Source organism: Peromyscus californicus, unplaced genomic scaffold (assembly GCF_007827085.1).
Source record: "Peromyscus californicus insignis strain IS unplaced genomic scaffold, ASM782708v3 Scaffold_14__1_contigs__length_90479793_seg_2, whole genome shotgun sequence".
NCBI classification, from domain to species: Eukaryota; Metazoa; Chordata; class Mammalia; order Rodentia; family Cricetidae; genus Peromyscus; species Peromyscus californicus.
In genome coordinates, this window is record NW_026294436.1 from 76,889,765 (window position 1) to 76,917,050 (window position 27,286).

Genomic DNA, 27,286 nt, shown 5'->3' on the forward strand with positions numbered 1-27,286 from the left:
TCTTCTCCCAGACAACCCTATGTACCGTGTGCTGCACAGCTGAACAAGAGTGGTTATTTTAGAAATAGATGAGCGTGTGGAAGAAAGTCAGCAATTTTAACAATTGAGGTGTTTCTTTACCTTCAGGGTTGGTCCTCATTTCTGCTTCTGCCATAGCTCTTCTCAGTCTAGCCATTTATGACACCTGCATTTGCTTAAGAACCTGTTTTTTGACTGTAAACTGAGGCCAGGGCTGTTTTCCCTATCTTTATTTCCTTAAGATATTTACAAGGACTAGTAATGCTGTAGGTATTTACAGGTGTTCGAATGACTATTTCGGAATGGCAGGCAGGCTGGGGAAGTCACTTTAGTAGTAACAGTCGATTCACCAAACACTTGGGACTCATCAAGTATATTCCAATCCTTGCAGAGCAGGCATATTCTGCTACTCATGCTTCTCTGAAAACTGTTAAAAAAAAAAAAAAAAACCCTCACCCAGTGATGGAGGCAGACCCAGCCAGAGGCTGGACAGGAAGCAGCTTGCTTCCCATCCCCTGCCTAAAAGTTCAAAATGGAGAGTTCTTTGTGGTTCAGTCCAACGAGCTTGACAGCAAAGTCAAATGAATCAAACCAGGAAAGCGTGGCCACTCAAAGAAACGGGGAAAGCATTTTAAAATCACTTGATATTTACTCTAAAAGTCAAAGTAATTGCTGGATTTAAAGCAGAACTTTCTGTTTTGAATTATACTTTATTAAGTTGTAGCTTAGTGTCAGTTTCTTATTTTGAATTATGCGGGAGAGGAATAGCATGTTTTGTTTGTTGGTTTGTTTTGGATTAAGAATCTTGGTTTTAATGCAGCCTCATGGATTGAAACTGTCAGTGTTTTCACTTAAAGCCTGGTCTAGTATTGATCCAAATGGTGCTTCTGCCAGAGCAAGGGACACTGTGGCTTATGTAGTCTGGGGGTGATGTTGAACCCAGGGTACATGAGTGACAAGCAGAGGTAACAGGTACATTCGGGCAAGGAGACACAGGACACTGACTGCCTTTTGACAATCAAGTAAGCAGGCAGACCATCTGTGCGCCCATGATCTACCTGGGTGTTGAGTTCGCAGGTTGAAACCTCCTGTGGTTTCCTCCCTCCCTCTGCCCACTGACAGAACACCTCCCCTGCTGTGAACATCCCCTAGGGAGGTGGCATTGCACTTGGGAAACCACAGAAGGAAGGCCTGGCCAGTGGAATCTCTTCTGATCTCTCTTTGCACAAGCTTCGATTTCACCAAGAAACTGTGCTTGCATGTCTGGAGAGTCAAACTGAAGGTCTCGGTTGGGTTTCTGGGTTTATAATCCTGATAAAGGATTGCCACAGGTTCAGGTAGCCAAAAGCTCCTCTGAGATGTTCAAAAAATGCATCTGCCCAAGAAGCAGATGTGGCCGTCTGTGTTGTGGAGACCCTGGCTATCTCCTTTGAAGTATGGAGTAAAAGTGGGGTCCTGGCAATATAAAAGGAGTTCAAAATTCAACATCCTTTAAGATACAAAATTGAATATTCTCCTTAAATCATACGACTGACCATACTTTCTCTTTCTAATGGCAAAAATGCCAAGGACAATATTAGGCTAAATTTACTAGACCTTTTCATAGCATGGAACAAGGGTGACTGGGAGACACCTGCTCTGGGCTCTTGTATTGGGCTTTAGGTTTCTCTGGGGTGATGTTGATGAGACAATACTTGTTAATCCATCGGATCTTGCACTTATACCCTGTCAGCAGTCAATGAGCTAGAAAAATGAAGCACACCATGGTAGACAGAATATGGCTCCCTAAAGGTGCACATGTCCGAATCCCTAGACCCTGTGGGTTCTGAGCCTGTCTAGATGTTCTACAGCTGTCACTATGGGGCCAATGGGGAGAGCAAAGATCAGGTTAGAGCTGATATGGACCCAACATCATCATAAGGCTCCTGATCAGAAGAGGCAGAGGGCCAGTCACAGCATGTGATAGCTGAGAGGCCATGACAGGTGCTTAAATGAGAAGGTGTCTATGGCCACCCTGAAGATGGAGGAAGGGCCATGAGTCAAAGGAACACAAAAGCATAAAAGGCTTCAGCAGGTGGAGAAGGCAAAGGACAGAGCCCCTGTGCAGGCCTGGTCACTGTGGCAGCCTCACTGTCCTTCCATTTCCGCATTTTGTCCAGGATGGGGCTGCAGAAGGGATGCGGTTCAGCTTGCACCTTCAAGATCAGACCTTTGAACTTGTGGCTCCAGAGTGGGAAGACAGTTAAATCTGTCCTTTTTTTCCCTCCCTCCCTCCCTCCCTCCCTCCCTCTTTCTCTCTCTCTCTCTTTCTTTTTTTAAAGGCCAAGCTGGTGTTGAGCAAGCTCTAGCTGAAGACGGCCTTGAGCTTTGGATTCTCTTGCCTCCATCTCTGGTGCTGGGATTGTGAGCACGCACCACCAAGCTTGGTGTGTGCGCTGCTGGGGATTGAGTTCTGGACTCGTGTGCGTTCGGCAAGTGCTCTCCCAACAAAGCTACATTTCCAGCCCTAAGCCTTTCCTCTTTAAAGTTATGGCAGCCATGAGAAAAACAGAATAGATAAGCACATAAACACTACAATGTGTATACTCACATTTATACTTACAAAGACTCTGCTCACTGGAGTTAAATTACAGACTGACTTGTAAATAAGATTTTATCAGAAAAGAGCTGGACACATTGAGTGGTGACAGAGCTTGTGCAACAGTTTATATTCAATCTGGACCCTCAGGAAGGCGAGGCTGGGGTGGTGTTTAATATGAAGAGATGGCTTTCTCTATGTGTGTCTCAAGTCATTGAGTTTAAGGGGTAGATAAGAGGCCAGGTGAACGTCAGACTAACTCCTGTCACAATAGGAGCCTACTTGAAGTCATCACGTGCACCTCCCATAGCCTCCTGGTCACCTACCCTAAGTGACCTCTCTTCTGCTTCTCCCTGTTGTATTCCCACTTCCCTGTCCCCTTGTTGTGGAATATCAGTTGAAGATGTGTTGCATTCGTTTATGCTGTAGGATATTTGTTTAATGATGCAAAGATGTGTGGCATTCTTTCATGTTGCATTTGTTTAACTCTGTGAAGCTGTGTTACTTTGCCTGCCTAAAAGACCTGATTGGTCTAATAAAGAGCTGAACAGCCAATAGCAAGGCAGGAGAGGGATAGGTGTGACTGCCAGGCAGAGAGAATAAATAAAGAGGGAAGAGCGAGAAAAGGAGGAGAGAGGACACCTAGGGGCCAGTCACCCAGCCACACAACCAGCCATGGTGTAAGAAGGAAAGAAAGGTATAGAGAGGAAAAAAAAAAAAAGCACAGAGGCAAAAGGTAGACAGGATTGTTTAAGTTAGAAGAGCTGGCTAGAAACAAGCCAAGCTAAGGCCAGACATTCAAAGTAAGATTAAGTCTCTGTGTCTTTATTTTGGAGCTGGGTGGCAGGCCCCCAAAGAGTGGAAAAACCAATACTCCCTCTCCCTTCTCCCCCTGTTCATCTAGCTGCACCCTTATAACGATATTAGCTCCAGTTTAGGAACTGGGGCTGAGAGAATGAGGACCCTTCAAACCCCCAGCAGGCGGAGAGAGAGACAAATGTCTTCATCTGAGCAGGTCTGTGTCCCAAGCTGGTCAGCGCCCAGTGTGAGCCACGGACCCTCCCTACGTTCCACAGCACAGCAAGGTCTTTTGCATGGGAGCCGCGTGGCCTGGGTCTGAGTCCCAGCTTGACTGTCTTAATTTCCTCATCTGAAAAATCAGTGCAGTATTAACACTTCTCTCAGAGTTGACCTGAAGGTGATGAGAAGGTGTTTTGGACAGTACCCAGTCCTTAAGTGTTAACTGTTAGCTGCACTTATTCTGGTCCCACTTCAGGCTTTCTCCTTTCCTTCTTCCTTTTCTTCTGTCCTAAGACCAATTACAGATCCTCGATGGACACCTTCTGTGACCCGCGGTCTTAATGGTAACACTCTTACTTTTTCAAACCATGAGTGTGTGTGTGTGTGTGTGTGTGTGTGTGTGTGTGTGTGTGTGTGTGTTTTCCCCCACGGTGACTGGGTAACCATAGCGAGAGAGGCATACCTTCAGGAATAGCAGGTATTTACCTAGTAATCTGAGAGCTGGTCTAGGGGTAAGGAGCTGTGGTGAGGAGCCTGCTGCCTCTGGAGCAATCATCCTGAGACTCGGTGCAAGAAAGACAATTGCAGCAATCTTGTAGGCCAATGAAGGAGTGGGTGGTGAGGTGAAGTAATGGCATGTGAACGCATGCTGCCCACAGGCCTGTGGCTGGAAGCCCTGGTGTGACCTCTGTGAAGGACCAACTTGGGCGTGATGACAGCCTGACAGGCCTTTCTAGATGAGCTGCAGGATTCAGTGGTGACTTCCTAAGGCAGTGGCCTGGGACAGGGCAGGGTACCGGGCTGGATGCCCAGAGGATTTGGTCCTGGACCTTGTTTCTTCCTGCAGTGACCACACTGTGGACATTTGGCTTTCCTCTGGGCCGGCTCCTCAACTGTAAAGTAAGAGGTTGGATGATCTCACCTTGAGGGCATGTTGACAGGGGAGGACACTGTGATGGCTTGGCCACCTGCATTTTAAGGTGTCTCTACTGCAGGGCTCTGAGTAGACGAGGCTTTGGAGTGAGCACTTTCTGGGTGTGAAGGAGGAAGCAGATGGTTGGTTGGACTAATTCTGACAACGTGAACAGGACTGGACATGGGCATTTACAGCTCAGTCCTCCACTGCGAGATATCCATAAATAGTCTAATTCCGTTCATTTGGGAAGTTAAACATTTGGTTGATAAGCACAGTTCAGGGATGATGTAGCTCCTGGGACCCTTGCTCGGGTGTCAGTTAATTTTATTCAGAAGTTTAGGCATGGGCCACCATTCATGCCTCATTCTGCTAGAAATGTGTCCAGATTTGCTTTTAAGATGTTTTTTACTGCTCACCCCCCGCCCCCCATCCAGGAATCTCTCACAGTCTTAAGATCAGTGAGGTGTCGAACAAATGAGTGAGCCCGGGAACCCAGATGGTGGCTCCAGGAAATGCAGACACTCTGGTGGGGTACACTGTACATGTATGTATGAAGGGTGTTGACAGCGCAAACCAGGGCCGGAACATGAGGGATGAGGCCGTCCTCTGCTCAGAGTGTATGGGTGCCCCTGACTGGCCTTTTCCTGTAATAGACCCTGAGGTGATGAATAAAACTGTCTATCAACTCTCACTGAAATGGCACAAATATTTCCTCATTTCCTTCCCTTTGAGCAGTGACTGGAGTCTGTTCTATTAGGGCCATTCTAGCCCAACGCCACTGTGTCTGCGTCCTCTACGGTTCTCTCCTTTCTTCTGGGCCACTTTCTCTATCTTCCCCTCCCTTCCCCTCCCCTGCCCTCTCCTCCCCTCTCCTGCCCTCCCCTGCCCTCCCCTCCCCTCTCTTGCCCTCCCCTGCACTCCCCTCTCCTGCCCTCCCCTCTCCTGCCCTGTCCTGCCCTCCCCTCCCCTGCCCTGCTCTCTCCTGCCCTCCCCTGCCCTCCCCTGCCCTCTCCTGCCCTCCCCTCCCCTGCCCTCCCCTGCCCTCTCCTGCCCTCCCCTCCCCTCTCCTGCCCTCCCCTGCATTCCCCTGCTCTCTCCTGCCCTCTCCTGCCCTCCCCTCTCCTGCCCTCCCCTCCCCTGCCCTGCCCTCTCCTGCCCTCCCCTCCCTTCCCCTCCCTTCTTCCATCCCTCTCTTTCTCATCCCCACTTCCCTCTCTCTCCATTCTCTTCCCTTCTCCCCCCTTGTCCTTCCTTTTCCCCTCCTCTGCCTTCTCTCTCCCCTCCTGGGCACACACCTATGCTGGGCACTGGTGTGTCACTGCTGTGGAACTCTGTTCTCCTAGCCTGATGCTGTGTTTCAGCGTTGAAATCAGTTACTGTGACATTCTTATGGGCCTTCATAGGATCAGGTACACTAACTTTCTGTGTGAACAGGAAGGGAGCCTGAGGCAGCATAGGAGGCAGTGTGTGGGGTGTATGATGCCCCCATGGGGTGTGTTTTTATTTGTTTGGCCTTTTGGATATGGTCTGACTGTGTTGCTCAGTCTGGCCTCCAGCTTGGATACTCCTGCCTCAGCCTCCGCACCGCTAGAATTACAGTGTGCCTGCCCTGCCAGTGGCGGTGCCTCAGAGTTTGACATGGTGCCTGACCCCTCCGTGATATTCCAGAGAAGCCGCACAAGGAACACCCGCTTGGAGTGAAAGTAAATGAGCAACAAGGAAATACCGATTCTGCACATCTGCCCCTGGTTGGTGTCAAGACCGCTGGCTGCTTTGTTCAGTTCACAGACAGAAACATCCGTATTCATCCAAAATTCCACATGCAAAAGGGCAAACGTGGGCGCTGGCTCTGTCCAACATGGACTTCAGGGTTGGGCAGGAAGAACGGCACACCTTGTGTAGGGTTTGCAGAGAAGAGTGTACGTGGAGCAACCTGGAACCTTCTCTTACCTCATCTTTTAAAGCAAAACCCCAGCTCCCGCCACACACACCATGTGTGTGTAGTAGGATTTGTCAAGTGTATAAGTAGGTCTTTCATTTTGTAATTGTATTTACTTTGTGCACACGCACACATGCACACGCATGTACATGTGCGCGCGCACACACACACACACACACACACACACACACACACACACACACACGTTATGGTGCAGGAGAGTCAGTTCTCCCTTCCATGTGGGACACAGGGATTAAATTTGGGTCTTCAGTCTTGGTGACCTGCACCTTTACCCACTGAACTGTCTCTTCAATAAGTCAGTTCTCAGAGCACTTTATTTATTATTTGACAATGACACATGGGGTCACCCTACATTTAGCAACTATATAAACGTGTATTCATCCGTGAATGGGCATACAAATATTTTTTCTTGTTCTGTCGAGCAACTTAATCCACTTGATAACATCAAAACGTTTAGAGCAGTTTTAATAAGATACCATCTCTCTATAAACCACTCTGCAAACGAGGCATGGCAACAGGCCCTTGCTAAGACCCTAGGCACGTGGTAAAATGGCAGACTGTAGTTCCTTATGAAAGGCTGCGTGGCGGCTCCAGGCTGGGAGGGGCAGAGGAGGTGGCCCACGTGTTAGAGCATGACTGTCAGCTCTTTTCAGAGGCAGAAGCAGCATTTCTGAAATAAAAGGGTCCACAGCGTTTCCGTGGAAAGCTCAGAAGGGAGGAAATAAAAGAACATTCTTGGTACTATTTCTCCACTGGGCCCAGTATTTTTGTACCCAGCATTTCTATATACGTGCAAGCTAACTGCATCGTGTAATAATGAGAACACAAAGTGAGGAGACACAGATGACGACTGCAGTCCTGTCCTGTCTGTTCCTGTCCTCATCGTTCGAGTCAGGCCATGTTGTCTGCTTAGGGATACCAGACTGTCGTGAGGGACGGCCCTTGCTGTGGCTCTTGTCCTGGCCCAGTCACTACAATCCCTGGAAGCTCAGATGACCCTTCTTTGGCCACAGATGAACATGGTGAGACTTAAGCATGGCTTGCCTGGCCAGGTGCATTCAACCCCAGGTCTCTGGGGTCCTGCTGTCACCCTTTGCTAATGCCACATTTAACCCTTACGGCTGTTGCCCAGGCTGCCCTCTGGCACAGAGATCAGCTGGTCTCTCTATAGCTGTTTATTGAGCACTGGGTTGGGCAGCAGGCACTGATCAAGAGGAGAGAATCTGGCAGTGGATGCAGACGTGAGTTCCTGCTCTGTCTGATCCAGTGATGTAGATGAGGAAAAGACACGGGCCAAAGCAACACAAAGGGCAGAGGGCTGTTGTTAGACGGAATCGCCAGGAGAGCCTCTATGAAAGAGGAAGGGGTATTTGCAAGCTGAAGCAGTCAGGGAAGAGCCCAGGGGATAAGGAGGCCAAAGACGGCCGTAGGCTGGAGCTGGCTCTCTGGGAAGAACCACACTGTGAAGCAGGCATTCCACTCCGAGGTAAGCAGCCACCATTCCTTTGTTGGGTCGCCAGTGTAGGCCAAAGCCACCCTGAGGAGCTGGGCTGGCTCTGAAGCGGTCTCACTTGTTATGTAATAATGGAGACAATGATAACTCAGCGCTGCTCTGAGGTTGAGAGTCAAGCCAGTGGTGGCCAGCTCCAGCCCCGGGTCTTCCAGGGTCCCTCAGAAGCCATTTCCCAAAGCCGCCAGCATCTCCATGCCTGCACTCTTGGAGCTGCATGCAAACATTGGCTCCCTCGGACCTCCCTGGAAGGAGAGGCTAATGAACACAGAGAAACAGAGCCTTTGAAACTAGAGACTCACTCTGGAGTCTGAGTTATGTAACCCTGAGCAAGACATTGACATGAGGAACTAAAACGTGTTTATGTCATTAGAGACGAGTTCCAGCCAGGTGATGGAGGTGTGTGCCTCGCACCGTGCTGGCACGTGGAAGAAGTTCAGTGAGCTAGCACTGGGGTGGTTTTTGCCCTCTTGAGCCCTCTCATGGCAGTGGACTGGCCATCATCAGCTGTTGGTGGAACGGTGGCCCCTGAGCATCCAGGATCACAACCCCGGCTGTAAGTGCTCCTTGCATATCAGAGGAACCAGGCGGAGGAGGGGTGGGGCTGTATCAGATAAGCTAATTACATTTGATCTGCCTCTGATTCCTGTCCCCTAACAGAAGGGCCTGGTGTCATTCCCATGTAACTTTAGGATATCATAGTCTCTTTGTGTCATTCTTCAGGCATATCATTTGCAGGTGGATTTGGATGAATAAGATATTTATTTTAAATGTGGCAAGAGAGCCGTGGAGATGGCTCAGGAGGTAAAGGTGCTTGCTGCTAAGCCTGATGGCCTGAGTCCAATGTCCTGAGCCCGCAGGGAGAAGTGACTCCTCCAAGTTTCTCCTCACCTCCACATGATCCTTGACGTGTATAGAAATATAAAAAAATAATGCTTTTTAAAAGCACACAGGTTCACAATCTCCTAAAACACTTGCTTACTAAAATCAGCCCTTCAGAGGTGGTTTGCGGAGTCATTTGTTCAGGCAGAGGAGCCCTGTGTGGCTATCCAGGAAGAGACAGGATTTCAGCTGCCTTCCCTTCCCCAGCTAACAAGCTTGCAGAAGCTGGAGAGCAAGCCACCTGCCTGGGATGGACCTTCAAGGGAGGTCACCAAGCCCACTCTGGTCACAGCCCAGAGGCCCAGAGGCACTAAAACATGGTCTCCAACTGCCTGCCCTTGCCCAGCTAAACCTCAGGTCAGAGTAGCCATGGTGGTCTCCACTCTGGGATTGGAAGGGGTAAATTAAGTTTCAATCACATATTTTGACGTGAGAAAGTGTAGCCTGTTTGGGTTTTTGTGTTTCTCCCTTTGGTGTGATTACTGACTCTTGTCTCTCAGAGGGTCAGGAGCTGAGTGTGTGAGAGTGTCTCCAGACTCAGGCTTGTCACGTGCAGAATGCTGTCCAGGGTCTCTGGCTCCACCTGCAGCCTGCTGCATGGTGCCCTCTGTGGGGAATTTACTTGGTTAGGGTCCTATTGAGGGCTTCTTAGGGGGGCCCAGCTCTTCACTCCTAAATGCCCCCAGTAAATATCAGCATGGCACCTGCCAAATTGCCCTACAAAGTGCCAACTAAACCCCCACATCAATGCATGAGAACACTCAAAAACTCCGTACTGGAAAATGTAAAGACTTCTGCCCAAAAATGTGTATGGCACTGCAGTTTTGTTTTAATTTGCACATAAATGCATACCAGTGCAGAGAAGTGTGTTTATTGAGCACCAAGGGCTCCTCTCTCAGAGGGTCTCACAGCATTCTGCATGTGACAAAGCCTGAGTCTGGAAACACTCTCACACACTCAGCTCCTGACCCTCTGAGAGACAAGATTATTCTCTTCCTCTCTGGTGATTTTCTTCAAACTCTCTCAATAGTTTTGTCATGTTAACATTTTTTTCTCTTTTCTTTTTCTTTTTTTTAAAGATTCCTTTTAGTGTGTGAGTGTGAGTGAGTGTGTGTGTGTGTGTGTGTGTGTGTGTGTGTGTGTGTGTGTGTGTGTGTGTGTATGTGTGTGTGTGCAGGCTCATGCTCATTCATACATATACAGATACCCTTGGAAGTCAGAAGAGGGTGTTGGGTCCCCTGAAACTGAAGTTAGAAGTAGTTGTGAGCTGCCTGATGTAGGTGCTGGGAAGCAGTCAGTGTTCTCAACCACTGAGACACCTTTCTGGCCCTTTAGGCACAGGGTTTTTGTTTTTTATGATTGTTTTTGACCCATTGTTGTTTGAATCCACACATGCACAGGGCTATTTGCAAAACATGCTCAATACAGGGAAAGTTGGGGTTCAAGCCCATAATCCTTCTTAGTCCATGCTCAGGTGCTAGGGTGCTTTCCCAAATACCAGGCCAACTAATACTGGACAGTGAGCAGAAGGAGCTCAGCTGGTACCTTCCTGTTCCATTCTCTTCTTCTTCCTCCCCCAGGACAGACATTTTTCTCCTCATGTAAGTGAACCCACTGGCCAATGAATCAAGTTCACTGTCTTTAGTCTCACACAAGTGGGGACTCAGTAAATAGAAACATGGTCAAGAGTGGAGCCAGAACAACATGGCTGAGCTAGTGGACTGCAGATATATATATATATATATATATACCTCAGGAGCAGAGTCTGCACTGCAGATTCTCTAGTGTGGCCTGTGTTCTGTCGGGGAGCTGCCTCCTGGTGTGAGTCTCCTCTTCACGATACCTCCACACCTACTGCATGTCTGACCTGGGATTGTCCTGTACTCTGCAGCTGCTGACATCGCACTGCCAGCTGCCTTTGGCCCAGGCAGGTTTTGTGAGGTGGTACATGCATAGCAAGGGTACCAGGCACGTCCTGGGTGGGCATCACTTTCAGGAACATTGCATTATAGTCTGTAAGAAGGGGGAAAGAATTCTAACCCCGAGTGCCCGGGCATGGAACGCTCTTTCTTGATAGCCATGATTCCCTTGTCTCATACTTAGCTGAGTTAATAGATGAATGTTGGCTGAAGTGGAAATTAATCATATTACTTCAGCAAAGAAAGTCCATCTGTGCCAAATGGAGGGGCCCCTGAAAGGCATTTCTATCCTGGCTTGACTTGTGACTTTAGTTGAAATGGTCCTGCTGTTCCTACCAGCAGTTATTAGAACCCTCAAGGAATGTTCGGAAGGCAAAGGCAATGTGAGGGACCGAGCAGGGCAAGGAGATGCTGAGCAATTATTCTGGCCGTTTGGATAGCTGAGTGGGAGTAAGAGGACCATAAACAACCAGGGTTGATGCTGGTGGCCCCTGGTGGTTCCATTCCAAGAGCACCCGTGGGTAGCCTCTGTCCCCACTTGGCACTCTCCTCCCCAGGCCTGGGTGGCTCTTCTCCTGCCATCTGGGGGATGGAGAAGGCCCTTGCCCTTGGCCATGATTGCTACTGAAATCAGTCCAGGTTAAAGATGAGGAGGGGTGATAGGAGGGACTATTGTGTTCAGAAGCTCTCAGGGCTGGCGGGGCAGGCCTCTGCATGGTGGGACCAGTTCCTGCAGGAGATGCTTGGAGAGAAGCAGCACCCTGCAACCTGTGTAGGCTTTGGTGCAGCAGCTGACTCAGAGCACGGGGCTGATTATGCATTACAGGCCCATGGGGAACTGAGTCTTGCACAAATATAGGGACCTTCTTGGCCCAGCAGCCCCTCCCAATCCTCCTTCTAAGAAGGAAAGAACTTCCCAGAAAACAAATCTTTAGAATTCTCCACCACCAGTCCATTAAGTCCAGAGTAACCATGGTAGTAGAATGTCCTGTCCTCACCTCCCCACACCGGCCCAGCCAGGTGAGCTTTTCCAAACACAACCATGGAGATGTCAGCCCTCCTCCAGATCTGGAGCAAGACCCACAGGGCCTGCTGGCCTGGCTCCTGCCCACACCTCTGCCTCACTTCACACCTGTTACCTCCGCCCCATCACTGAATGAATGCAGCAGATAATACTCACACTTCCCTGAACTGGGCGTCACTCTGGGTACTGAGGATTTTCCAGGTGAAGCCCTTGCCTTCATGTATTGCATTCTAGGAGGGAGGGATGGACACAGTGTACATGGTAAGATGGCCTGAAGTGTTCAGGAGGGAAGTTAAATGGAAGGGCTGAGCAAAGGAACCTCACTAGTAACAATCCCCTGGAGCAAAGACCTGTCAGAATCTGAGGAGAGCCTCACCAGAGGGAGAGGCTGGGAATGACAAGGAGGCCACGGAGGCCGGCGGCCAACCGGGGAGGAGAGCAGAGAGATGGGAGGGAATCAAAGAAGTTTCAGGTGCTCACAGGCCGGCTCTCCCTCTGTGGACTGGAGTTCTGAATCCGGTGAAGATATGCCCCTCACACACTTATTTAAAATTTAAACATACCCCTCCACTGCTTTGGGGAGAGAAGGACACAGGTGAGCATCCAAGCTGGTAAGCAGCAGGAGGGGATAATGGAGGCTCAGGCCAGTCTTGGTGGCAAAGCTAGAGAGAACAGGCCAACTCCAGACTTACTCTATAGGTAGAGATCTGTTGCCTAATGACCCGCTGTGGCTGTGAGAAAAGTGGTCTTAGATGTGGTGCTGAACTTTTGTCCCCAGTTACTGGGGGTTGGAGGTGGGGGTCCTTGGTCCTTGCAGAAATAGGAAGACTTCAGAAGTGTGGTTCAGGGAAAATGTAGCACCTGACAGTGTACAAATTCCATATGGCCATTGGACATTGGGGGGGGGGGGGGGGGGGGGCGGGGGGCAGCTCACCAGACACTTGGGTGCTGGAGTCTGGAGTCCAGGGGCTGCTCTGGCTGGAAACAGCTATCTACCAGCCGGCTGAGGCATCCTCAGCCCTGGATCTGGCTGCAACTGTCATTTGAAATCGATGGCCGCCAACTTTGGTGTGCCCTTGGAAAGATGGACATGAGTTGAGGAACTGAGCTCTGGGACTCTTCAGCGTGTTTAGGGGTCAGGAAGACAGACGAGGGTCAACATAAGACACCAAGAACCAGCAGCCACAGAGGTAGTAGAAGGTGAGTCAGAGAATGTGGGAGCTGGGAGAAGAAGGTGTCTCTAGGGACAAGGACCAAATGAGGGCAGAGTGGGGACTTGGTCATTTGGCAAGTGACTAGTAACCTTGAGAAGGCCTGTTTTGTGGAGACCTGAGGGAAAGGGCTGGTGGAATGGGGCCAAGGCAGAAAGGGAAGCCAAGAATGGAAAGCCATGAGCCAAAGAGCCCTTTTTAAAAGTGAGTTTTGCTCCAGAGTGCAGTAGGGGAATGGGGCTGCAGCTGGGGAGAGAACTGCTTCTCACATGTATGCGTGTGCCGTGACCTCCACACTACGTCACGGCACATGCATACACACAACAACAACAATAATAATAATAGCATAGAATTAGGAGAAGGTGATTTCCCAGGTAGAAGTAACAAGATGCTTGTAGACCTTGGAGACTGATATGACAGAGAGATGAGAATGTCAAGTACTGTCCTCAGGAGGTTCCAAGACAAGAGGCAGATTCTAATGACAGGCAGAGAGTGAGGGGCAGAGTCTCAGCTTAGAATGGTGCCACGCCATTGTCAAAATGCTGACACGTGGACCAACTTCACCGCTCTGCCTGCTTGCTTACCCAGAACTTTCTATGCCATTCAGAGTAGCTATTGCGGACCCTGGGTTCTAAATGGCCTACTGAGACAATGGAGACTCCATTATGCTATGCATGGTCTCCAAGTTTTTACCTCATTAATGCTTATGATCCAGCCCTGTTCTGTATCCCATGACATATAACCCCTAAAACTCGACTCCAAGGCTGGCAACCCATTTGGGGACCCCCTCTTGACCAGTGAACTTCCTTTTACTTGATGAAGTCCTCCCTCCTCTTGACCCTCCCCATCGCAGAGGCCAAGCTCTGGTTTCTAAGCAGAGGGTTGACTGTAAGCTTAGAATGAGGGTGGTTAGCCACGTAGGTGCTATGTGGGGGCAGGTGTGAAATAAATAACTAGATTTAACCAAAGTTGGCCTTTTTTTTTTTTTCTGGAAGAATGAAACAAGAAAGGACAGCAGAATTAGAGCTATGCAGGAGGATTATCAGATTAATGAGGTGACATCTGCCTTGGGTGAGAAGGGATGGAGGGAGGGGAGAGAAGGGGAAGGATTTTTGGAGCTAAGGAGCCAGAGTGAGTGATCTGGGAAGGCAGGCATGCTGGCCAGAGTGGGAGGTGTGACGGCTGAGATGATGGCGTTCTGGGAGTGCGATTGTCAATTTGACAAAGTCTAGAATCTCTTGGGAGCTAGGGCCTCTGGGCCTGCCCCGGGCGGAGGTGGCGGTAGTGGTATGATTGTGCTTGCATAACTGAGATAGGAAGGTGCACCCCAGTGTGGGAGGTGACATTTCTTGACTGGGACCCAGGACTGTGTAAAGGTGGAGAAAAGGATCTGAGCATATGCATGTAAATCTTTGTTCTCCGTTCCTGATTGCTGGGGCTTCTCCACGAGGAGGGACTGTTCCTGGAGTCGTGAGCTGGAAGTTTCTTTGGTCTGCTGTCTTATCACAGCAGCAGGAAACAAAAACAAGGCAGGAAGTGACGTATCTAATAACTGGGGACTGAGTGGCAGGGCATGTGAGGGACAAGCCCACTGATGTGGGGAGTGGCCTAGGAAGGGAAGGCCAGGATGCTGAGCCTCTGGATGGCCAGCTGATGACATCCTCCTTCCTTGTCTGATCTTCACCATAAACAGCCCGGGGACTGTATTTCCTAAAACTGTTTTCTGGTAAGATTCTAGGCAAGTTTCCACAGTTGACCAACACATCTCAGAGGGCTGGAAGTAGAAGAGAAACAGAAATGATGTGGTTTCTCTGCCCAGACAAGGTAGGCATAAGCCTCAGCTCCAGAGGGCCACAGAGCAGCAGATCTAAGTTGAGGATTCTCCTGCACTCTGGCTACTTCTCGACTCCCTGAAAGCGGGCGACAGAGTTAAAACGGAGAGGTTTGCTCGGCTGGCTTTTGTTAGCTAGCCCTTCCAGTGGTTTGTTTCAGAATTGAGTCTCTGTTGAATACCTCTGTACTTGAGAAATCTTCGGGGTGAGGGGGGGCTTCTTTCTCTGTTGAGTGGTTTTGGGGGTATCAAATTCCTCCCACCAGAGGCCTTTGTATCTGCTGTTCCTCTATGAGATGCTCTGCTCCGGTGCCCTCCTTTTTAATCCCACCAGAGGCCTTTGTATCTGCTGTTCCTCTATGAGATGCTCTGCTCCGGTGCCCTCCTTTTTAATCCCACCAGAGGCCTTTGTATCTGCTGTTCCTCTATGAGATGATGCTCTGCTCCGGTGCCCTCCTTTTTAATCCTTCCACTCTGAACTCAGTTGTCCCTTCCTAAGGGATGCTCTGATCTGATGCTCAATGAGCACGACACAAACATGCCCTTCTACTGTGGTTGGCAGCTTGGAGCCACCACAGTAAGGATGGCTTGTCTGTGTCCAGAAGACTCAGACAGCTTGAATGACCGGGATGACTCTGGGATGAAATCCTCTGGAGACATCTTAACTTGTATGCTTGGTGCCTGGACCGGAGTTGTTCAAATTCAGACCTGTTGCTTTTCGCTGTCCAACGCACACAGCCTCCTCGTGGACTAGGGCTTCCTTTTAACATGGCAGCCTAAAGGCAGGTTGATTTTCCCTCCAAAGGGGGGGTAACCCAGTTTTCTATGCCAGGCACCATTGTTACAGACGTTCACTGCTTTCTACATTCTTGTCTGTGTAAGTACTCATTGTGAGGGCAATCTGAGTCAGGATCTGCAAGCCCCACCCCCAAACCGAGCAAGGGAGGGAACGAGGCAGGAAGTAAGCCAGAGACTTCACCTTCTCTGAAGCACTAGCTACATTGTCCCCTTGGGAAGCGCCCAGTGTCACCAGAGCTTGCATTTTACGAGGGAGTCCTGAACTCATGTACAGCTTTCCAACTGCATCTCCAGGGCTTGGCTATATAGTTGGCAGGAGGTTGGGGGGAGGGGGATAAGAACCATCCCCACCCCCATTGCTCTCTACCATGTCTGTCCTGGGTGTCCTCTGACAGAGAAAAAGACAGAGCCTATTGTAATTTGTGCATGTGGGTGGGTAGAGTAGCCACCCCACCTCCTGGCTAGGCTTCAGTGGAAGGTGACGGGTAAGCCAACAGAGTAAATTCCACATGGAGTTTACATGGTTGGTCTCTGTCCTTACCCTGCCTCACTTATCTTATAAATGGCTGAAATGAGCTGAATTAGATCATTTACCTTCTGGCCTTCTCACACACCAGGTTCACTCTTGATCATTTTGCTTTCTGTGGTCCAGGGAAGTGCCTGACATGGAAAATGTCCAGGGGGTTCCTGGAACTGAAGGAGCATGGAAGGTGCAAGGAGTTGAGTACACTGGGTTGGTCACAGGTGAGCCAGGAGGCTAGCAACTCAATACGATTCAGTGCAAAAGTAAGACCCATGGCTGCCATGCTGATGCAGAAGCCATCCCTTGACACACACCCGGGCTATGTTTTTAAGAGCACGTCTGTAATTTAAAAAGGCATTTGTTGCTGGGCGGTGGTGGCACACGCCTTTAATCCTAGCACTTGGGGGGCAGAGGCAGGTGGATCTCTGTGAGTTCAAGGCCAGCCTGGTCTACAAAGCGAGATCCAGGAAAGGCGCAAAGCTACACAGAGAAACCCTGTCTCGAAAAACCAAAAAAAAAAAAAAAAAAGGCAGTTGTTAAAATCAGCTTCCTAGGAAGTAGAGGAAAAGAAAGGGATTCAGGTACCTGAGTAATCCTTGGGAGATGTCAGAAGCTGCAGGATTCTAATCTATGCCATGGAAACTGTAAGTACAAAGGTGTGTGACTCAGCATGGAACTGCACCCTGGGGACAGTATGGAGCAGAATTGTGGGAGTCAGGCTGTGCAGAGGGAGAGTGCCTTAGCTCTGGCACACAGCAGCAAACTCAATTGGGAGTGTTGACTGTTGACACGTGGATGTGTCAATACAGACAGCAGCAAGTCACGAGTTCTTGGGTTAACAAGATTACAGTGCTGTGCCAAGCAGCAGAGAGGAAGACGTCCATGTGCAGCATGCCACCCTCCCTTATTGCTCACTGGCACTAGTGCCTGGTGCTGGGGACCCAGAGGTGGCAACATATTGTGATGTTCCTGGCCACCGGTATATGATGAAATGGAGGGACAAATCTTGGACAGAAAAGTGTGTACTTCCAGAGTTTTCTGTTGAATCTAGGGTTGGGCCCAGAGTTGCTTGACTTCACCCCAAAAACACACACACACACACACACACACACACACACACACACACACACACACACACACACATAACCTCTCTCTCTCTCTCTCTCTCTCTCTCTCTCTCTCTCTCTCTCTCTCTCTCTCCAGGGGTTTCCGCAGATGAGCCTCACAGATTTCTAGAATTAAACTAATGAATGTCATTAATTTCTCAGTAAGAACTTGGGGTAGCTGGGGTCCTTCCTAGTCATGCGCCATCCTCTCTGACACTTGGAAGCAGGAATCTGCAGCAGTTCTAGAGGCCCCACCCTCACCCCAACAAGGTGGCCCAGGATGGATGGATCCCTTGTGAGGATTCCTTCACTGAGCAGCCTGGGGATGAGGCACAGTGGCTGAATTCCTACAGACAACTCCCCACAGACAGACAACTCCCCACAGACAGACAACTCCCCACAGACAGACAACTCCCCACAGACAACTCCCCACAGACAACTCCCCACAGACAACTCCCTACAGACAACTCCCTACAGACAACTCCCCACAGACAGACAACTCCCCACAGACAACTCCCCACAGACAGACAACTCCCCACAGACAACTCCCCACAGACAACTCCCCACAGACAACTCCCTACAGACATCTCCCTACAGACAGACAACTCCCCACAGACAACTCCCAGAGGCAGCAGTATTTCTCCCCCTACAGGTGAGGAAGTGAGGGTCCTGGGAGCACGGAGACTTCTCACTTGCAGAAGTCTCACTTGCATCCCTATGAGATGAGCTAGGATTAGCAGGGAGCCCAGAGCCTCCAGAGCAGTTCCCAGTTCCTCTCTGTCTGTCTGTCTCTCTCTGTCTCTCTGTCTCTGCTCTCTGGGGGCTATTTCAGTTGCCCACGCTGGCTCAGATCAAAGCAGGCATTCTTTGATGTGTGTGAATGGAGGCTCCTGCAGGAGATGTTTGGAGAAACAGCGGGGGAGTGAATGGGAGGAAACTGGTTGGGGCAGTAGGTGGAGCACACTGCAGGCTGGGGGTGTGGGTGGGATGGGTACGGTTGGATAAGCGACAGGAGAGCAGTGAGTAAGGGAGGGGTCCCCTCCATGCCAAAGTCACAGCTCTGTTCACAGAGCTCAGCCCAACCTGGGCAGCTTTTATTTTTGTTAGTGGGGTGAGCCAAACTTCCTCAAGCAGCTTCCTGGCTTTTTAAGGCCTTCCTTTCCTTCTCCCCAGGTCACTGGGCTAAGAAAACACAGCACGTCCACCTGGCCAGTCTCCTAGACCGAGAGGTGAGAGGAGAAAGGAAAAGCCTGGTCTTTCATTCAGTGTTTATGGAGGACTTCCTATGTGCTAGGTGCTTGGGACGAAGAGCCCTGACCTGGGTTACTTCAGTGGAGGTGGGAGGCGGTAAATAATGGCCACACGAAGTAAGTGAACTGGGTCCTGAAGGCAAGCCAGAGCAGCAAGCTGGAGCCACGCAAGTGGGGTGTGGCTGAGGGCTGGTGATAGCTGCAATCTCTACAGGGCATTCAGGGCAGACTTGTCCTTGTGGGTTCCCAGGACACCTGTCCCGGCAGAGGCTGAAGAGGAGAGGAGAAGCCTGTGTGTCCGAGGAACAGAAGGGGAGCAGGAAGCTAAACGGATGCGCAATGAAAGAGCAGCTGAGAGTCCCAGTGATGCTGGGTAAGGGGGCAGCAGCTAGGGTCAGGGGGACTTTGGATACAGCTGAGGGAACAGGCACAGTCTCTCTAGATGGATTCGATTTAGAATATTCCCTTGGAATGAGGAGTCTAAGAAGACCTTGGGATGGATTCTTGGCTGTGACCACTGAGAGGAGGGAGCACCCCTCAGTGGGGATAGGGATGAGGGGGAGCAGGATTGGGAGGAAGGAGTACCTTTCAGTGGGGATGGGGAGAAGCGTAGGCTTTGGGTGCTGGGGAGATCCAGCCATGTGAGACATCGGGCTCTGCTGGCAGGATCAAGCAGGAACAGAGTGTACAAGTCAGAAGTCTGGGCTAGGATGTGAGCAGTGGGGGTTTGTCCTGAAAAAAGACATCCCAACAGTACAAACTGTAGACAGGACCAAGGTCAAGGCTGAGCCCTGAGCTCCATCCCGTCAGGAAGTCAAGAGAAGGAGCCCCCCACACCCACCGCAGGCAAGAGGGAAGCCCGGGAAGCTGAGTGAGAGAGACTGCCTTGGCTGTGAGCAGCCAGTGGCCCTCCCCTTTGAAATGGAAGGTCGTTTTGGTATTTAAAGACTCCAAGCTGACCCATCACAGAGACAGGGGCACACCAGGGTTTGCTGAGGGCTATTCACTACAGCTGAGTTATGGGACCCACCTGGGTGTCCAGCAACAGAGGGTGCAGAACAGAAATGTGGGACATACACAAACAACCTTTTTTTTTTCCCTAGCCCTAAAGAAGAATGAAGTTACGTCCTTTGCAGGAAAATGGATGCAACTGGAGAGAATCACATTATGTAAAGGAAGCAAGTCAGTCTCAGAGAGACAAATGTGCACGCTTCCTCTCAGGTGTGGCCTTGCACATAAGCTCACAGGTGTGCTCATGCCATGATGGCAGGAGTGAGGCTGGGAGCGAAGGGGAAGGTAGAGAGTCCTTTTGTACATTACATGCTTGCAGGAAATGGCTTATGCAATCCTGTATGATAGAATTGGGGGGAAAATGATACTGCATCCAAACTAAAGAAGAAGCATTAAAAGACACAGTGGCCATCCCCAACAGGCGTGTCCTGTAAATCTGTGTGCAGGAAATGTGTGGCATGCCAACGGCTCTCACCCAGCATGGCTCTCTGTGGGAGAACTTACCCAACAGTAATGCTGATTAAAAAATAAGATGGTGGTAGAAGCCAGGACAATGAGGCTTGTTTATGCCCCAGAAAAAAAGTACACAGGAGCCATGCCCTTGTCCTTGCACAGTCCAGCTGTGGGTGGGCACTGCCCAGCACTACAGGCACAGGCTGAGGCCAGGACCCGAAGGGCTTCACAGGAGGTAATCACCTGGCCTGGGCTGGAAGAGTGAGTGGGGATGAAGGACAGAGAGGTAAAGCCAGGCCTCCTGGGGCTAAAGAGGAGCCCGAGTGAAGACAGCAGTGCACACTGGTGCATGTTGGGGGAAAGGGCCCGGGAAAGGAAAGGAGGTGGGTCCATTACACAGTGACCAATTTCCTAAACTAACAGTGAGGACACGGTGGGGTGGATGAACCTGGGTCCTTCCCGCTTGACTTCCAAGCCTGCCGAACCCCTGTCTCACAGAGTGAGGCTGGTTAAGGCAGGTTCACCCTGCTTTGGTGTTGTGTTGAAGAGGCACATGCCTGCCTGTACATTGGGGGTGGGGTGCGCCCCCTGAGCCATGGGCCTTCCCATGAAGGACCAGGTGGGAATTTTTCCCATTGCTGTAAAGACACTCATCCCTAAGCAGGCGATGGTGGCGCACCCCTTTAACCCCAGCACTTGAGGGGCAGAGGCAGGTGGATCTCTGTGAGTTCGAGGTTAGCCTGGTCTACAGAGTTGCAGGACAGCCAGGGCTATGTGGTGTCTCAAAACAAAACAAAATAAAGAAACAAGAAGGCACTCATCTGAGGACCATCCTGAGGAGACCAGAGGACATTCTCTCCCCTTGAGGTCCCCTTCTGGCACAGACAATGCCATGGTGCCGTGAGTTTCTTCCGTCACTTCTTCCCTGTCCTTGCCACCCAGGCTTTTCCTCCCTGCTCACATTTTAGATGCTCCCTCTGCGCTACACACACACACACACACACACACACACACACACACACACACACACACTCAACCTGCCCATCTGTCCTCGGAGCACAGATCCTTCTCAGAAGGGATTTCTGAAAGACCCTGTCACCAGCTGCCAGGCATGACAAGGACTACAGGGAAGCCACTTAGGGAGCTGGCAAGATTAAGAGGGAGAACCAGGAAGAGTAACAAAGACCTGCAGATTCAGAGGGGGTCCAGGGCAGAGGCGGGGGAACGGATGAGAGCTGAGTCCGGCACAAAAAACTGAGTCCACTGGGCAGGCAGGGCACATTGCTGAACGGGGGCTGAGACGTTCAGGCAGGCCAGATGTGTGCAGCTCAGGCCTGGGCCCCACAGATGTGTCCAGATGCCCAGAGTAAAAGGGTATTCTCACCCCTGAGCACAAGGTCCCTTGATGCTCCCTTCAGGGTCCCTAAGCTCACAGACCCAGCAAAGAAGCATCCGGAGAAGACAGGGGCGTGAGGAAGCTTGTGTTCTGTCCAGCCTGTGTGGTAGGCCTTCCTTAACTCTGGGTCTTTGGGGGATTGATGAGGTGTGGGGCTCTGTTTGCAATAAGATTATTAGGAAATAAAAAGGATATAGGAGGTGAGGACAGTACTGAGTGTTTGCTTGCTTGTTTGTTTTTTGGTGTTGTTTTTGTTTGGTTTTGGTTTTTGGTTTTTCATTTTTGGAGACAGGGTTTCTCTGCATAACAGCCCTGGGTGTCCTGGAATTCACTTTGTAGACCAGGCTGGCATCTAACAGATCTCACAGAGATCGGCCTGCCTCTGCCCCCCATGTTCTGGGATTAAAGGCATGCACCACCACACCTGGCTTAGTACTGACTTTTTTAAAAGGTGAGGAGAGAGGGTTTTTATTGTTACTTCTTTGGGCAGTGTCTCCCTCGGTGGCCCACACTGTCCTAGTGGTCACAGCCTTCCTGCCTGCTAGTCGTGCTCCCCAACCCCAAGCTGGAAGAGAGCACTCAATGCACAGGTCCCCTGCGGCCGGGAGGTTCCTGATCAGGCATGGTGGTTGACTCCACAAGCCCATGAGTTAGCTGCTTTGCTCCATCTGCAGAGTTGGTGTGTGTCAGGTAAAGGAGTACATGGGTGTAAAGGGTGTAAGCAGGTATGAGTTGAAGGTGAGGTGTGAGTGCATGAGACAGCATGTGTGAGTGGGGTGTAAGTGTGAGTGAGTGTGATCCTTCATGTGGAGGCGTGTGCCTCAGGCAGGGTTATGTGTGTCTAGCTGGAGGGATCAACCTGAAGTCTTGCTCCTATTTCTGTGGTCATCAAAGAGAGGACCTACCCTAGGAAGGAAGTAGGTAGCCAGATCTAATGACAGTGGGCCCCAGAAACCTTTAGTTCCCTCCTGAACTCCCAGCAGTCCTTGCCCTACCCCTTTCTGGGTCACTGTTCACCCCTTGGTCAGTCTCCCACATTCCCACCTGGAAGCAGTCTGAACCAAACTTGTCTAGGCCAGAGCAGCCATCATGAATCTCTGTGACCATCTGTGGGTTTTGTGGGGAGAGCTAACATTGGGAGAAGATGGGGGTGTGTGTCACAATTTAGAATGCTGGAGGTAGTGTGGGAGAGTGATGTCTGCTGCTCCCATGATGCTCTAGTCCCTCTGGGGGCTTGCTGGTGGCTGGGGCAGACTGAGAAGTGGGTGACCTGCTGGCCTTGCTCTTGTGAGCTGGACACAAGAGACCACAGCCCGCTCGCCTTCTCCCACCCTGTGCCCCAGAGGCCAGCAGTGTCTGTGAGGACGTGACAGTCCACACTCTCACATACCACCCAGCAGCAGCTGGGGTCACTCCTTGGGCCCAAGAAAGGTTGTGGTATTTGGGATATACTAAAAAACACCCTGTGTGTCTGATACCAGGAACCCTGGGCTCTGCCTGGTGGCCCTAGCCAGGTTATCCAGAGACATGACAGTGCTCTGTATTCATTGGAACCCCTGCAAGAAGGTCCAGGGCACCCTGGGGAGAAGCTTCGGGGGTCCCTGTACTAGAGAGTGTAGAGGAAGCAGACATTGGGTGGGTATGTCACGGCCTTAGGGTTGCCCCTCCCATGAGGATGGGGATTGAGATCTGGGTCCCTGTGAAGTCAGGCCCCTGGGTAGGGTCTGTTTGCCTCCTTCATGGAGAAGGAAAAGCACAACTTACCTTCCATCACGACTCTGCTCGAGACAGGAGCATCGTGGGGACATTCACAGCTCTCTTTGGCCTTAGCTTCTGGTTCCCCAAACGCCCATGAGGTCTCAGGTCCTGGGAGACAGTGAGACACAGAGCAGCTGAGAGCCAGGGCTGCCCGGAAAGACCCGGAACACCAGATAGACTTCAATTTCAGATAAGCTCTGAGTGGTTTCTATCATCAACCTCCTGTGCAATATTTGGGGGCCATAAATTCTTTAAAAGTATTCCTTGTTTATCTGTCTTTAAAAGTATTCCTGTTTATCTAAAATTCAATTCAAGCTGGTGCCAGAATTTAGTTGCTATTTGTTTGTTTCTGATAAGTAAGGTCCACTACTCAGGGCAGGGACTTTGGACTCCAGACCCTGGGCTCCACCTAGACTTCCCTCCTTCTGGCTGTGTGACACGACCCCCAGGCTTATGCCCCTTATCTACCTCCCAGGGTGAAGCACTAAGTGGTATACATACAACTGTTGTTCTTGTCTCCAGTCAACCAGGGTCCCACAGCTGAAAGATTGGGGAGTGTCACCCTCCAGGTACACTTTCTTGCTTATCCAAAGGTCACCATTGCCCCCAGATCCTACACCCCTCTCAAGGGACCCAGCAGAGATGAGGGTGAAGTCCTGTGACCAGAAAGGCAGGCTCTGGGCCAGATAAGGAAGTTGAGCTCAGGTCTGGAGACCCTGTCCCGACTTCTCTTTGAGCCAATGGGATAAAGCATCAGGGACGGGCGCTGATGTGTTCTGTGCCCGGTCCCTGCTGGACATTTGCATGGCGTTGTATCCTCTAGGACCTTCCCATACCCACATGGCAGCTAAAGATGAAACCACAGTCACCGGTCTCTGCTGCCCCTGTAGTGAGGACTTCAGGCTCTCCTGCAGTCCTCCTCCCCTTCATCCTGCTCCCCTGCAGTCCTCCTCTCCTTCATCCTGCTCCCCTGCAGTCCTCCTCTCCTTCATCCTGCTCTCCTGGAGTCCTCCTCCCCTTCATCCTGCTCCCCTGCAGTCCTCCTCTCCTTCATCCTGCTCTCCTGCAGTCCTCTCCTTCATCCTGCTCTCCTGCAGTCCTCCTCTCGTCCATCGTGCTCTCCTGCAGTCCTCCCCTTCATCCTGCTCTCCTGCAGTCCTCCCCTTCATCCTGCTCTCCTGCAGTCCTCCTCTCCTTCATCCTGCTCTCCTGCAGTCCTCCTCCCCTTCATCCTGCTCTCCTGCAGTCCTCCCCTTCATCCTGCTCTCCTGCAGTCCTCCTCCTCCCCTTCATCCTGCTCTCCTGCAGTCCTCCTCCCCTTCATCCTGCACTCCTGGAGTCCTCCTCTCCTTCATCCTGCTCTCCTGCAGTCCTCTCCTTCATCCTGCTCTCCTGCAGTCCTCCTCCCCTTCATCCTGCTCTCCTGCAGTCCTCCTCTCCTTCATCCTGCTCTCCTGCAGTCCTCCTCTCCTTTATCCTGCTCTCCTGCAGTCCTCCTCCCCTTCATCCTGCTCTCCTGCAGTCCTCCCCTTCATCCTGCTCTCCTGCAGTCCTCCTCCTCCCCTTCATCCTGCTCTCCTGCAGTCCTCCTCCCCTTCATCCTGCTCTCCTGGAGTCCTCCTCTCCTTCATCCTGCTCTCCTGCAGTCCTCCCCTTCATCCTGCTCTCCTGCAGTCCTCCTCCTCTCCTTCGTCCTGCTCTCCTGCAGTCCTCCTCTCCTTCATCCTGCTCTCCTGCAGTCCTCCTCCCCTTCATCCTGCTCTCCTGCAGTCCTCCTCCTTTCCTCCATCCGGCTCTCCTGCAGTCCTCCTCTCCTTCATCCTGCTCTCCTGCAGTCCTCCTCTCCTTCATCCTGCTCTCCTGCAGTCCTCCCCTTCATCCTGCTCTCCTGCAGTCCTCCCCTTCATCCTGCTCTCCTGCAGTCCTCTCCTCCATCCTGCTCTCCTGCAGTCCTCCCCTTCATCCTGCTCTCCTGCAGTCCTCCCCTTCATCCTGCTCTCCTGCAGTCCTCCTCTCCTTCATCCTGCTCTCCTGCAGTCCTCCCCTTCATCCTGCTCTCCTGCAGTCCTCCCCTTCATCCTGCTCTCCTGCAGTCCTCCTCTCCTTCATCCTGCTCTCCTGCAGTCCTCCTCTCCTTCATCCTGCTCTCCTGCAGTCCTCCCCTTCATCCTGCTCTCCTGCAGTCCTCCCCTTCATCCTGCTCTCCTGCAGTCCTCTCCTCCATCCTGCTCTCCTGCAGTCCTCCCCTTCATCCTGCTCTCCTGCAGTCCTCCCCTTCATCCTGCTCTCCTGCAGTCCTCCTCTCCTTCATCCTGCTCTCCTGCAGTCCTCCTCCCCTTCATCCTGCTCTCCTGCAGTCCTCCTCCCCTCCATCCTGCTCTCCTGCAGTCCTCCCCTTCATCCTGCTCTCCTGAAGTCCTCCCCTTCATCCTGCTCTCCTGCAGTCCTCCTCTCCTTCATCCTGCTCTCCTGCAGTCCTCCTCTCCTTTATCCTGCTCTCCTGCAGTCCTCCTCCCCTTCATCCTGCTCTCCTGCAGTCCTCCCCTTCATCCTGCTCTCCTGCAGTCCTCCTCCTCCCCTTCATCCTGCTCTCCTGCAGTCCTCCTCCCCTTCATCCTGCTCTCCTGGAGTCCTCCTCTCCTTCATCCTGCTCTCCTGCAGTCCTCCCCTTCATCCTGCTCTCCTGCAGTCCTCCTCCTCTCCTTCGTCCTGCTCTCCTGCAGTCCTCCTCCCCTTCATCCTGCTCTCCTGCAGTCCTCCTCTCCTTCATCCTGCTCTCCTGCAGTCCTCCTCCCCTTCATCCTGCTCTCCTGCAGTCCTCCTCCTCTCCTCCATCCGGCTCTCCTGCAGTCCTCCTCTCCTTCATCCTGCTCTCCTGCAGTCCTCCTCTCCTTCATCCTGCTCTCCTGCAGTCCTCCCCTTCATCCTGCTCTCCTGCAGTCCTCCCCTTCATCCTGCTCTCCTGCAGTCCTCTCCTCCATCCTGCTCTCCTGCAGTCCTCCCCTTCATCCTGCTCTCCTGCAGTCCTCCCCTTCATCCTGCTCTCCTGCAGTCCTCCTCTCCTTCATCCTGCTCTCCTGCAGTCCTCTATCCATCCTGCTCTCCTGCAGTCCTCCCCTTCATCCTGCTCTCCTGCAGTCCTCCCCTTCATCCTGCTCTCCTGCAGTCCTCCTCCCCTCCATCCTGCTCTCCTGCAGTCCTCCCCTTCATCCTGCTCTCCTGAAGTCCTCCCCTTCATCCTGCTCTCCTGCAGTCCTCCCCTTCATCCTGCTCTCCTGCAGTCCTCCTCCCCTCCATCCTGCTCTCCTGCAGTCCTCCCCTTCATCCTGCTCTCCTGAAGTCCTCCCCTTCATCCTGCTCTCCTGCAGTCCTCCTCCTCTCCTCCATCCTGCTCTCCTCTTCCTGCCTGGCTTCTTGCCATGAAACCCACGTCCTACAACTTACCCCTGCTCAGGCTCCTTTTGTTTAACACCTCCTAAAGATTTTAACCATGCTTGGTTTGTATACACACACACACACACACACACACACACACACACACACACACACACACACACACACACATATTACTCTGATCATTTCCAATCAGAAACACAAGAGTCTTTCAGTCCACGTTGCTTACCGGTGCACACCTGTGTGCCCTCAGAGCATGTGTACATGTGATGGGTGAGGTAAAGGGGAAAAAGCAGTAACAATGACTGAGGCCCTCTTAGCACTTCACACATGCTCATTCACGACTACCTCACACCTCCTCTAGGCGATGGAGCCTGTACCAAAGGTCAGTGTACGAACAGAAGGTCCAGTCTGCTGGGCCTGAGTTCCCAGCTGTCAATCTTTACACCTCCCTGGTGCTCCTGCCTCTGGCCCTGGCTTCTTTCCTCTCAGGGGTATGCTCTCGCAATCCTTCAGGTTGACTGATGGCCTGCTGAGGCAGGAGGCTCAGACATGATGCCTCTGTTGTTTCCATTTGACCAGTGAAGACCCAAGCCCAGAGAAAAGAGGCAATGTGTCCAATCACCTGAGGAGGAGAGGGTCACACTTCTGGTTTAGTTGTCGGGGGTAAGGGAGGGTCTCAAAGGATGGGAGTGGGCCCCAGAACTGGAGCTCATCTGTGAGGACTCC

General features: G+C 51.5%; 1 protein-coding gene across 3 annotated transcripts in view; it reads left to right on the plus strand.

The window, feature by feature from the left end:
• Positions 1 to 27,286, plus strand: part of Rd3 (RD3 regulator of GUCY2D) — a 70,615-nt gene that overhangs the window by 7,651 nt on the left and 35,678 nt on the right. The window contains exons 1-4 of one of the 3 annotated variants that reach the window (XM_052738031.1): positions 8,101 to 8,558; positions 18,470 to 18,525; positions 18,797 to 18,919; positions 19,650 to 21,512. The exons of the other annotated variants lie outside the window; for them this stretch is intronic. The gene's annotated coding sequence lies outside the window, so the exon portion shown is untranslated. Of the gene's footprint in view, positions 1 to 8,100; positions 8,559 to 18,469; positions 18,526 to 18,796; positions 18,920 to 19,649; positions 21,513 to 27,286 lie in introns of those variants that run through there. 3 annotated transcript variants of the gene reach the window in all.